This window comes from Dama dama, chromosome Y (assembly GCF_033118175.1).
Source record: "Dama dama isolate Ldn47 chromosome Y, ASM3311817v1, whole genome shotgun sequence".
Lineage (NCBI taxonomy): Eukaryota > Metazoa > Chordata > Mammalia > Artiodactyla > Cervidae > Dama > Dama dama.
Genome location: NC_083715.1, coordinates 5,016,997 through 5,031,064, shown reverse-complemented (window position 1 = coordinate 5,031,064; position 14,068 = coordinate 5,016,997).

Here is a 14,068-nt window from a genome sequence, read left to right as displayed (position 1 = left end):
TACTTGCAAATGAAAATCATTCTTTTCTTCTGCAACATGATATTCCCTTTATGAACTTTGGATACAGATTTTACTCAATATGCTATGATAGCTTCAATAGGCATTCATTACACTGTGATGAAAAAGATTTTGAAATGAAGTATGGAATAGTGTTTATTTCATATTTGGAATCAGGGGATAGATCTTTGTCTTACAGAAAATATGAACCCTCAATATTTCAAATATGAGTTTGGGCACAACAGGGAATTTTCTTTGTTTCATTCTTAACATTATGAACATAGGAATATCTGATGCCAGATATTCCTGCATGAAAGATGGATGTATTGATTTTATATAGGAAAATATATGTGCAGATTTTAGGTCATGAAATACTCTTTAATCCACATGTGAAAGTATGGACAGAGATCTTATGGCATGAAATATGACACTTTTATATTTCACTTTTGAAAATCTGGATTCAGATATTCTATCATGAGACATAAATAGTTATTTCTTTCATGTTTCAAAATATGGTTATATATTTTCTAACAGGACCATGGAGATTTTTATAACTGTCACTTGAAAATCTTTGTCAATTTTCCATCATGAAATATGGAATCCTCTATATGTAATATTTGAAAAAACTTACATCAATTTTCCTACAAGAACGAATAGACTTTTCTATTTCATACAACATTATGTCCTGATGTGGAGTTAAATTCTCCATATTTCACACAAGATAATTTGAATGGATGTTTTCAACATGAAATATAGAATCCTGTATCTTTCACATTTGGGGATAGATTTTCTTAAGTGAAATACAAAATCTCGATATTTAACATATAAAAAATTGTGGATAGATTTTCTCATATAATGGCTTCCTGCATAGTTCCGTTGGTAAAGTATCTGCCTGCAATTTTGGAGATCTGGGTTCAATTCTTGGTTAGGGAAGAATTGGCTTTTCCCTTGGTTTCCCCCCCTGGAGAAAGAAATGGCAACCCACTCCAGTATTCTTGCCTAGAGAATCCCATGGAGAGAAGAGCCTGGAAGGCCAGAGTTCATAGGATCATGAGAGTTACACACGATTTAGCACTATTTTTCTTTCTTTTTCGCACATGAAATATACACTTCCTATGACTCAGAAATTATACTCTGGATATAAATAAAATTGGATCCAAATTAAACTTAAAAGCATTTTTATAACATTTTTAATGAAGTATCATTGTTTTACAGAATTACAATTTTTCTGTCAAGCCTCAACATGAAACATCCATAGATATACATCTATGTCTTCCTTTTTGAATCTCCCTCCCATCTGCTACCCCATCCAATCCCTTTAGATTGATACAGAGGTCCTGTTTGACTTTCCTGAGCCATACAGCAAATTACCATTGGCTATCTATTTTACATATGGTAACACAAGTTTCCACTGTACCCATGTTTCCATACATCTCACCCTCTCCTCCCTTCTGCTCTGGTTCATAAGACTATTTTCTACGTCTGCTCCTCCAATTTTTCCCTGTAAATATATTTTTTAATTAATTAATTCATTTATTTTACCTTAGAGCATTGTATTGGTTTTGCCATACATTGACTTGAATCTGCCATGGGTATATATGTGTGTTTCCCATCCTGAACACCCCTAGCACCTCCCTCCGCATCCCATCCCTCTGGGTAATCCCAGTGTACCAGCCCCGAGCATCCTGTATTATGCATCGAACCTGGACTGACGATTCGTTTCACATATGATAATTTACATGTTTCAATGCCGTTCTCTCATATAATCCCGCCCTCGACCTTTCCCACAGAGTCCAAAAGACTGTTCAATACATCCTTGTCTCTCTTTCTGCCTCACATACAGGGTTATCGTTACCATCTTTCTAAATTCCATATATATGTGTTTTGTATACTGTATTGGTGTTTTTCTTTCTGCCTTACTTCAGTCTGTATAATAGGCTCCAGCTTCATCTGCCTCATTAGAACTGACTCAAATGTATTATTTTTAATGACTGAGTAATATTCCACTGTGTATATGCACCACAGCTTTCTTATCCATTCATGTGCTGATAGACATCTAGGTAGTTTCCATGTCCTGACTATTATAAACAGTGCTGCAATGAACAATGGGGTACACGTGTCTCTTTCAACTCTGATTTCCTCAGTGTGTATGCCCAGCAGTGGGATTGCTGGGTCATATGGCAGTTCTATTTCCAGTTTTTTAAGGAATCTCCACACTGTTCTCCGTAGTGGCTGTATTAGTTTGCATTCCCACCAACAGTGTAAGAGGGTTCCCTTTTCCCCACACCCTCTCCAGCATTTTTACTTCTAGACTTTTGGATAGCAGCCATTCTGACTGGCGTGTAATGGTACGTCATTGCGGTTTCGATTTGTATTTCTCTGATAATGAGTGAGGTTGAGCATCTTTTCATGTGTTTGTTAGCCATCTGTATGTCTTCTTTGGACAAATGTCTGTTTAGTTCCTTGGCTCACTTTTTGATTGGGTCTTTTATGTTTCTAAAATTGAGCTGGAGGAGTTGCTTGTATATTTTTAAGATTAATTCTTTGTTGACTCATTTGCTATTATTTTCTCCCATTCTGAAGTCTGTCTTTCACCTTGCTTATAGTTTCCTTTGCTGTGCAAAAGCTTTTAGCTTTAATTAGGTCCCAATTTGTTTATTTTTGCTTTCATTTCCAATATTCTGGGAGGTGGGTCATAGAGGATCCTGCTGTGGTTTATGACGGAGAGTGCTTTGCCTATGATTTCCTCTAGGAGGTTTATAGTTTCTGGTCTTACATTTAGCTGTTTAATCCATTTTGAGTTTATTTTTGTGCATGGTGTTAGGAAGTGTTCTAGTTTCATTATTTTACAAGTGGTTGGCCATTTTCCCCAGCACCACTTGTTAAAAATGTTGTCTTTTCTCCATTGAATATTCTTTCCTCCTTTATCAAAGATAAGGTGTCCATAGGTGTGTGGATTCATCTCTGGGCTTTCTATTCTGTTCCATTGATCTATAGTTCTGTCTTTGTGCCAGTACCACACTGTTTTGACGACTGTGGCTTTGGAGTAGAGACTGAAGTCAGGCAGGTTGATTCCTCCAGTTCCATTCTTCTTTCTCCAGATTGCTTTGGCTATTCGAGGTTTTTTGTATTTCCATACGAATTGTGAACTTATTTGTTCTAGTTCTGTGAAAAATACCATTGGTAGCTTGATAGGGAGTGCATGGAATCTATTGATTGCTCTGGATAGTATACTCATTTTCACTATATTGATTGTTCAAATCCATGAACACGGTATATGTATCCATCTATTTGTGTCCTCTTTGATTTCTTTCATCACTGTTTTATAGTTTTCTATATACAGGTCTTTTGTTTCTTTAGGTAGATTTATTCCTAAGTATTTTATTCTTTTTGTTGCGATGGTGAACGGAATTGTTTCCTTAATGTCTCTTTCTGTTTTCTCATTGTTAATGTATAGAAATGCAAGGGATTTCTGTGAGTTAATTTTATATCCTGCAACTTTACTATATTCATTGAGTAGCTCTAGTAATTTTATGGTGGAATCTTTAGAGTTTTCTATTTAGAGGATCATGTCAGCTGCAAACTGAGATTTTTCAGTTCTTTTGCAATCTGGATTCCTTTTATTTCTTTTTCTGCTCTGACTGCTCTGACCAAAACTTCCAAAACTACATAGAATAGTAGTTGTAGAGTGGACACCCTTGTCTTGTTCCTAACTTTAGGGTAAATGCTTTCACATTTTCACCATTGAGGATAGTATTTGCTGAGAGTTTTTCATATATACGTTTTATTTTTATTTTATTTATTTATTTATTTCTGCTAATAAAGCAAGAGATTTTATTGGGAAAGGGCACCTGGGTGGAGAGCAGGAGGGTGAGGGAACCCAGGAGAACTGCTCTGCTGTGTGGCTCTCAGTCTTGGTTTTATGATGATGGGATTAGTTTCTGGGGGGTCTTTGGTCAATCACTTTAATTCAGAGTCTTTCCTCATGACGCACGCATCGCTCAGCCAAGATGGATGCTAGCGAGAGGGATTCTGGGAAGTGGACCGACATGCAGTGTCTCCTTTTGACCTTTCCCAAAATCTCCCGGTAGGTGGTGGCTTATTAGTTCCATATTCCTTATCAGGATCTCCTGTCATAAAGCAACTCATTGAAATGGTTACTATGGTGTCTGGCCAGGGTGAGCTGTTTCAATCAGTGTGCTTCCCCTAACAACTCCTCCCTGAGAGACTTCATACTCAAGATACTTCTAGGGAATTGGGGCAGGGATCTCTTTCTTCTGTAACTTCTTACTGCTGTGCATGGAGATAGGCCTGCCTAGCAGAGCAGAAGTCTCTTTCTCCCTGATCTAAGTTGGGGTGTTTCACATCTGAAACCACCTTTCACTCTTGTAATAACAGCAATTTAGTTTGAAACTGTTGGTGCCTCTCAGAGAGGAAATAGACAGGGGCCAAACAGGAGACCTAACAGGATGGTCATCACTGGTCCCCAGAAACAGGGGACAATTTGTGGTGAGGGCTGCAAGGTTTGTGACTTTTTCTTTTCTTTCTTTTTTTGATTGGCTGGTGGTGAAGCAACAGAGCTGTGCTCCAGGAATCTTGTGTTTAGTCTGAAGTTACCATCCTCCACCTGGGTGGGGGCCCCAGTTCTATAGAAGAACTCAAAAGACATTGTTATGCATATTTCTTTGAGTAGGAACTTGGACCCTGCCTCAAGGCTGTATCGCCATTTGGTTGTTTCTCCAGTGTTTCTGTATTCACCCCCTTCCCTGATTAGCAATCATTTGAACCCACCCTTTGGAACTCAGGGAAGTTCAAGGAGGCGGAATGAAGCCTGTATCCTACAGATAAGAAATGGAGAACACACAGCAGATCTGTACCGCAGAGTTGCCACCCCACAGAGTCCTGCTCAGTTTTAGTTTAGGGAACAGGGAAACTATGACTGTGATAACTTCCTGTCAAAATGGGGCATAGGACTGTCTCAGCCTGGAGAAGAGACTGAATTGGAAGTATTCCTGAGTTCCAAGTCCTAGATCTGAGATTTGTATGATTAAAATCTCAATCCCTTGGTCTCCATTTTGTTGTAACAGAGCCAATTAGTAGTAGCTGGAGGAGGGCTAACTGGAATTTTAATAGACAAAGTAAATCTTTCTTTTTAGAAGAATAGGCCTGAAACCCAGTCTGGACTTGGCACTTCAGGAAGACTTTTAGCCAGGTGGCAAGTTGCCTAGTTTTTTATAAAAAGTAAGGTTGCAGTTACTAGCTTCTGGCAGACATTGTTTTGAGAATGGTGGCATCTTAGCCTGACACGACTCAGAAAACTCAAGTGTTTAGCAATATAACATCTAATCTGAAATTTCACCCATAGTAACACCTGGTTATTTCCCAGGATGTCTGAACCATAGCTGAGTACTCTATTTTGCATTAAATTGTAAAATTTTCCTTAATAGCCAAAGCAGATGTCACTATTAATGACATCAGTGTTTCTCCAGGTATGAGAAGATGCAAGAATTGGGACTCATAAAATCTCCTGAAAAGATCTAATTGTCTGAAGGCCTGTTCTGCCAGTTTTTCTCAGAGCACCGAGTGCCTCATTCCCGATTTTCACCCTGAAGGCCTTTCAGGGACATTGAAAGTCAGCAGTTGCAGTGGCAATGATTTAATCTCTGTAGATGCAGATGGTAAGTATCAATCTTCAGTTGGCAGAGCCCCTTTTGCTCATAAACTTGACCATGATTTTGAGGGGGAAATTTCATGACCATTTTATCTCATGGTGTTGAGAATGTCCATTCTCAGGTTTGGCAAAGATTTTGTTGAAGGCCACTCAATGTGCTGTTACTGGACGAGGCCATAAAACAGTATCCAAAATTCTCTGGATCACCTGTCTTACTAGCCTCTTGGTCCAGGAAAACATTCCCTCTTGTTGCTTCTTTCTATTTCCCCTTTAATTCTGTCTTACACATTTTTATCTTGTTTCTTTGCCTGCAACACGCTTTACTGTTTTCACTTTTGTTTAGCTTACTATGTTAATGATCTTTTCTTCCCAGGATGCAGCATTGTAGTACTCACTTCCAGTCTATGCTGTGAGTGGATACGTTTGGGCCAGTAGCTAGTGTGTCCTTGAAGAGGGAGGGACTGGCAACTATATTCTTGTGTCCACAGGTGATGTTTCTGTCTTTTATATGGAACCATGTCAGTGCGGTCTTTTGCAGGTATGTATGGGTTTAGTCTTACTTTAGCCAGTCCATGTGTGAATGATTTGACTTGTGTTTCTGTCTTGCTTTTTCTGTGGTGTAAGTCATCAGCTTTGCATAGGATAGGGTTTTGGGTAGAACTGGTTTTTAGTTTCAGATGGAGGCCTTTATAGAGACTCTCACCAATTCATATTCACTGGAGCCAGGATTTCTTTGGTGGTCTATGGTTCTTGATACAGTGTTGAATGCCTAGATGATCAGGCCCAACTTCTGGTCAGAGATTCAAGAACACATAGCAAAAGATTAGACAGAGGAATAAAAAAGGAAGACAGACAAATAGTAAGAAATCAATATCAAACTACAAGTAAAATAACACAAACAATAATGATGATTGGGAAAAACACAGAATCAACAGTAGGACTAACCAAATAACTTGTACAACATAAAAGGACACCAGAGCAGAGTGCCACCTGAAGAATGAAAGGAAAAAATCTGAAAAAATGACAAGGGCTGTCCCACAGTACAAGAGAAAGTCACAGTTAGTATAGAAATGTATACCTATTAAAACAAAAATGGCAAGAAACAGTATCAACAAAAGGCACAGAAATCCGGAACACAAAGTACACAATCAATATATATGTATATATGTATATATATATACACACACACATATATATATATATGATTTAAACAATCTTAAAACACCAAATAAGCAAAAATTTTAAGAAAACTTACATGTGGCAAGAGTGGGAAATTCAATTCTGTCACCACCTGCTCTGTGTGACTGAGCCCTAAGGTCCCGCTTCCTTGTCAGTTTTGGATTTGTTGAAAGGCATTCCTTTCTACACACTTTGTTGTCCCAGATCCATCATTCTATCTCCACATAGTCAAAAGCAGTTCCCTCCCAGGTTGGCTTTCTAAGCCCATGTGTCATCTTTCAGGTTGTATGCACACTAGTTGGCCTGCATTGCAGTTTAGGGCATGCAGGACCACACCACACATTCTCTGACTCTCACTCTAGACAAACTATATTTCCTCAGCATATTCACCTTGCTTCCTTTCAGTCAAAAGTAATTTAAGTTTAGTGAGGTTACTTGCCTGAATCCTCAAACTATTCCCTGCTTTTCCATCTCCCCCCTCAAGACACAAGCTTGGTTCCATTCCTCTCATCCTCCATCTCCTATCTTCCCTCCATTCTTCCCAGTTATGCCTAGTTCCCATATAGTCCTTGCTGTTGAGCAAGGTCTTCTGTTGATATTCATTGATGCTCTGGAGGAACTGTCACCTTTGTAGAAGGATTCTTTGTGATACTTCCAGGGAAAGAGTTGCACTCAATGTCCTCTTGTTTTCTGCCAAATCAGAACTTCTGATTTTCTTTCTAGGCAAGCTCTGTAATTCCTTTATGCATGCCAGTGAAATGACAAACTTTAGTTGACATGAATTAATCTGTTTGATGGGAGGTTACATACATACACACATAATTGGTATATCATTGACTTTGAACATGCAGATAAGCACATTTATTTTTCCTGAAATTTATGCTAATGAGGAATTGTCATTAGCTTGAGGAAACATAGTTCTTTTCCACATAAGAGATGGTACAGGAATTGGGCTCAAAAAGTCAGTTCCTGAAAATATCTAGCTATTTGTCAAACTGTCCTGAGATTTTCCCAGAGCACAGATTCCTTATTTCTGCTCTGGAAACTTAACTGCTTTGAGTATCAAAGGTCAGAGGCTGGCATGGGCATGATTTAATTCATATGTAAGAAAATGGAAAGTGTCCAGGAATGTAGCAGTTTATAGATAATAGCTTGAAAAAGAGAGACAGAGAAAAACAATAGAAACAAAAACAACAAAAAGAGGCAGGTGTAGTTAGTCATTTAGTTTTAATAGGTAAAACTTAATTGGGGTTTGGATCATAGAAGAAACAAGAGGATTCCATGAAGTCATCAATATCTGCTTTATTGTCTCTGTTAATGGCTTAGACTGCATGTGTAAATGAGTCATATCTGACTCTTTTGACCCCATGGACTGTAGCCTATCATTTGCTTCTCCAAGGGATCTTCCAGACACAGGGATCGAAACTGGGTCTGCAGATGACTTACCATCCGAGCCAACTGGGAAGCCATTAATCTGTGTCAGTCACAAAAAAATTGTGGAAAATTCTTAAAGAGATAAGAATATCAGACAACTGTACCTGTTTCCTCGGAAATGTGCATGCAGGTGAAGACACGACAGTTGGAATTGGAGAAGGAAAAGTGAACTAGTACAAAGTAGGGAAGGAAATACATCAAGGCTCTATGTTGTCACCCAGCTTATTTAACTTCTATGCAGAAGACATCATGGAAAGTAACTTGCTGAAAGAATCTGAAGTTGGAAACAAAATTACTGTGAGCAGTATGAATAGCCTTAATTATAAAAGGACAACAACAAAAAAGAAAATAATAAGAGGACAACACACAAATGGCTGAAAAACACTAGAAACTAAAGAGTCTGCTGGTGAAGATTAAAGGGGAGAGTGGAAAAGCTGGATTAAAACTCAATATAAAAACAAACAAATACAAAAAATAAGATCATAGAATTTGGTCCAGTCATTTTGAGATATATCGATGGGATATAATTGAATCAGTGACAGGTTTCACTTTGTTCACCTCTGATATCACTGTGGGAAGTGACTGCAGCCATGAAACTTAAAGGCACTTTCCCCTTGGATGAAACTATGACCAATCTAGACACCACATAAAGAAGCTGAGAGATTACTGAAAAAGATCCAAACAGTCAAAGTTGATTTTCAGGAGTAACCTATGGAGAAGGGAGCAGGACCACAAGAACTGAGGGCCAAAACATTGATGTTTTGCAACAGTCATGCTGGAGAAGACATATAAGAGTTCTGTGGTGAGCATGGAGTTCAAACTAGTAAAGCAAGAAGGAAATAATCTCTGACTCTTCTCAGAAGGACTGATGCTGAACATGAAGAGCCAATATATTGGCCACCTGAGGCCAAGAGCAAAATCACTGGAAAGAAATTTATGCTGGGAATTATTGGGGGCAGGAGAAGAAGGGAACAACAGAGGGCAAGATGGCTGCAAAGCATCACTCACTGAAAGGTCATGAGTTTGAAGGGGAGGAGAGCCCAGGTTTCTTGCTGTGCATGGAGTCACAAAGAGTCAGGCAAGACTGAGTGACTGAACAACATCAAAAGGTTGATATTGGCAGTGCTTGGGAGATGGTTCGGAGAGCATGGTAACTCTGTCAGGGTACCTGTGATGATAAGTGAGATTCAGGACAATTAGAAAGAAAACAGCTCTTGTCAGTTTCCTTCTTTTCCTCCCTCAAGTTGTACTTCTCACAATGTCTTTTGAGAGCTTTCCAGAGAAGGAGAACTCCTGCGGAGTCATGTGGTATCCTGAGATGGAAACCTTACCCACCTGCCACTTGAATCTGCAATCTTGGTCTTAGCAGAAGCAGTCATTGTCTCTAGATATCTGCTACAGCTGGCCATCTTCTGATGTGGTAACAGTCATAGTATGTGATCTTTAGGATGAGGTGAGAGTTACACAAACTTATAGCTTCTAAATCAAACTCTGTAATCTTTTGAACTGTGGTGTTGGAGAAGACTCTTGAGAGTCCCTTGGACTGCAAGGGGATCCAACCAGTCCATCCTAAAGGAGACCAGTCCTGGGTTTTCACTGGAAGGACTGATGCTGAAGCTGAAATCCCAATACTTTGGTCACCTCATGTGAAGAGTTGACACTTTGGAAAAGACCCTGAGGCTAGGAAGGATCGGGGACAGGAGGAGAAGGGGACGACAGAGGACGAGATGGCTGGATGGCATCATTGACTCTATGGACATGAGTTTGTGTAAACTCCGGGAGTTGATGATGAACAAGTAGGCCTGTCATGCTGTGATTCATGGGGTCGCAATGAGTAGGACACAACTGAGCGACTGAACTGAACTGAATCCTGCGAGAAGCGTCTTTGACTTGTTTATCCTGGTCACCTTTAGGAATGCTTTCAAGGTGCTACATTACTGAGGATGGATGTAGGTAGGAGACCGGAGCCATTTTGATTTTGCCACTTGCCTTCTCTGGGAATAGACCATTCCTCTTCTCTTTATGTCACACTTTTTGTCTTCAGATGAAGGTTGAGGATTGTGGACGTGTGTGAATGCATGTGAAAGCCCCATAAAACTGAAAACAGGGAGTACAAAGTTTTCCTCTTTGAATCAGATCTCAAGATTTTTGGTTTTATGGATCTGCATTATCAGAGCATATCAAATATGCATAAAATTATTTTATGATGATTGCCACACAGAGTTGAAGCCAGAGGTCCTGTATAGTCATCATATTAACAGTGTGGTGGGGCTTGGACATTTAAGGTATTATGTAAGAAGCATGTGGGCGATCTTATAAATTCCTTCTATTTTAATTGTTTTTCTGATACACTTGGGAAGGGGGAAGGTAGCTTCTACCCTGTGGGAACAGAATTCCAGATTTCATCCTTAGTTTCTTTGATTCCCAAGAATAGTCTTCATTACTGGTGAGTGTGCATCCTCATATAGGAAGGTAGTATCCTATTACAAGAAGGCCTGGTTCAAACTCCAGGCATCTACTTAGGCTTCTCTGGTACTCCCATATTAGCCTGTGGGTGTTTTGTTATTGCCAGACATAATAGACATCTAAGGTCCCACTCAACTTCTGCTAGGCTGATTGGGAGAGTACCATAGTTTTTAACTATGTTTGGGTGCAGTAGCTTGGTGATTATTGAAATGCTTTCAACCTTTGCAACTCACCCATTTGTCTTGCCCTTTGAAATGTGAAAGCAGGGTTTTAAATAGTCACTTTAATTTGTGCCTCTTTCTGTTTTGGAATTAGCCATTTCATCATCCAAAATCTCTAACATAAATTTCCAAAAGAGAACCCAGACATATACTCACAAACACATTCTTAATCTGATGCACACACACACACACACACACACACACACACACACATGAACAGTCACAATCTTATATGCTCAAAACACACTTAGGAAATGAAAAGAAAACTCAACTCAGTGAAGGACACCTATGAACTGCACAGAGTTTCCTCGTTACTTGTTTCTAGGCTTAATGTTGGAAGTTAATTTGTAGATTAATGATTTCACTCTAGTGACATATTAAATCAGAGTGTTTTAAGTAATTAGCCTCCAACTAATAAAAATAAATGAAAAAAATAAAGAAAAAATAAATAAAAATAAAAACGAATAATCTATATTCCCCATTAAAAAAAATAAAAGATATACCTTTGTTCTGCATCCCATGTGATCTTAAAATATTTTGCATGTAACAATATTCTGTGATTTGCTAAAATGAAAATAATGGTGTAGGGTAACAAAATTGAAGTCATATTGACCTCTTTAGGCCCTGCAGTTGCACATTGGCTTGTTATATATATATATAAATATATATATAATACATGTTTCGATGCTGTTCTCTCAAAACATCCCAACCTCGCCTTCTCCCACAGAGTCCAAAAGTCTGTTGTGTACATCTGTGTCTCTTTTTCTGTTTTGCATATAGGGTTTTCATTACCATCTTTCTAAATTCCATATATATGTGTTAGTATGCTGTAATGTTCTTTATCTTTCTGGCTTACTTCATTCTGTATAATGGGCTCCAGTTTCATCCATCTCATGAGAACTGATTCAAATGAATTCTTTTCAATGGCTGAGTAATATTCCATGGTGTATATGTACCACAGCTTCCTTATCCTTTCGTCTGCTGATGGGCATCTAGGTTGCTTCCATGTCCTGCCTATTATAAACAGTGCTGCTATGAACATTGGGGTGCACGTGTCTCTTTGAGATCTGGTTTCCTCGGTGTGATATTTTAAGCATCCAATTTCATCCTCTGAACTTCTCCCATCAATTTCTCTACTCCTTGCCCAAATCTTCTGTATTTACATTACTTAAATTTTTGTTTTCACTTTTACTATTTTAGGCACCAATTATAAAATAAACACATAAAGGAAATAAAATTGAAATAATGTACAATATTTCCCTAAAGTATTGAGCAGTTTTCTCTATATGCTTTTGAGAATTAAAGGCACTGATATGTTCAAGCCATATGGGAATTGTTCACCAAGGTAATATATCATGTAACCAGGCTTCCATTGGTAGGACAACTGAAGTACAGGTTAATAATATGCTTTCAGGAGGGAACCAAAACAGTAGCTTTTCAACATGTCCTTATCCATGCTTATCCAAGTTATCACAGAGGACTAAGTGGATTAATCCTGTTCTTTCTGAGAAGGACCTGCCACTCTAAACAGAACATGAAAATAAGGTAGAAGGGACTGAGAAGGAATAGAATATATTTCAAGTATATGGCCTTGAAATAGAAGATGGAATCACCTTTAAAGTGACATTGCTCAAAGCATCCACATTTGACTATACAGTAAAACACCTGAAATCTAAACCAAGGTCATTGGATTCTGCGCTTGAAATGATAATGGAGGACACGAATTTCCATAACTTTTCAAAGTGCTGTAAAACGATTACCTCTAAAGCATGGTATTCTCACCTACATTTAATGAACGTTTTCAGTAAAAGAAAAAGAGTGTGTTTGGTGAACCACTCCCTTACCTACACAAATATTCCAGAGATTTCACTGTTAGCTGTAAGAATGAGAACGGTGAACTTAACTTGGTGTTGTCCTATGTGAGTTACCATACCAAAACAGGGACATGGTTTAATGTTGCCACAACTATCTAAAGGAAGGGCCTCAATTCTGAGATTGCCAAGATTTCTAGGTAGTGTTCATGAGAGTCTGGATAGTCCAACAAACAGAAGCTCTGCTCAGAGCATTTTGTTGTAAATCATATTAATGATCAGCCATTGATTTTGATCCCTGCTTACTCCATGACTTTTTTAGTTGATTAAAATGAATGATTCCTTTATAAATTTTAGGGAACTGGGGCCTGAAATAACATGCTTAGAATGGGTTCTTATAGACTGTAAACTTCATGAGAACAGCAATCATTTTATAATGAATTTTGAATTCCTACATTTGACATTCATGTAAATATAATAAATATTTATCAACTTGGAAAAATTTCTCAGTAAGTAGGAAAGGTCAATTATGATAACAGTGCAGGTTATAGGATGTTGTTGAGTAATGTGTATAGCATTTGGTTGGGTATTATATTTCTTTATTGATAATTCAGCAAGTACTTAAAATGTGTCATTTACAGGCTCTAAGTTTTAGCTGATGTGAAAGACACATAAAGTAAAGAAGGTAGACCCAAAACGTATGAAAGATCTGATATCTGTGCTCAGCTTGGAGGTCACAGAGAAGTTCCTTCTAACCCCAAGAGGGAGTTGAGGCAAACTTGTGAGAAGGGGCTTAGCATGACAAAGTAGTTTGTGTGATTGTAGCTCCAGAAGCACAGTATAAGAGAAAGATAATGAAATTACTAAGGAAAATATATATCATGTCTTCAAAGAAATTGTTAACTAGGCTGATATGCTACAGTCACCACCAGGAATTTATTCTGTATCTGTGGGAACAGATAAGCAACATGTAAACATGCACTAGGAAATATAGGGTGGAATCTTGGTGTCAGGAAATAAATGCATGCCTTAAGACAGTAGAGCAAAAATGACCCTGTAAAATACCACTTGTAAAATACATATCTTGTGCTGTCTATGGGCTAGTCACTGATTACATCATGCTATCTTTGGTATCACAGTAATGGTTAATGGTGATCATGGTTTTGGACATGCTACAATATCTATATTTTCAAGTACAAAAGGAATTTCTGTAATGAAAACAATCTGCTGTCTAACCTCTTAAGACTTTATCAATAACTTATAGATTACAATGTAAATGTAAATGCACT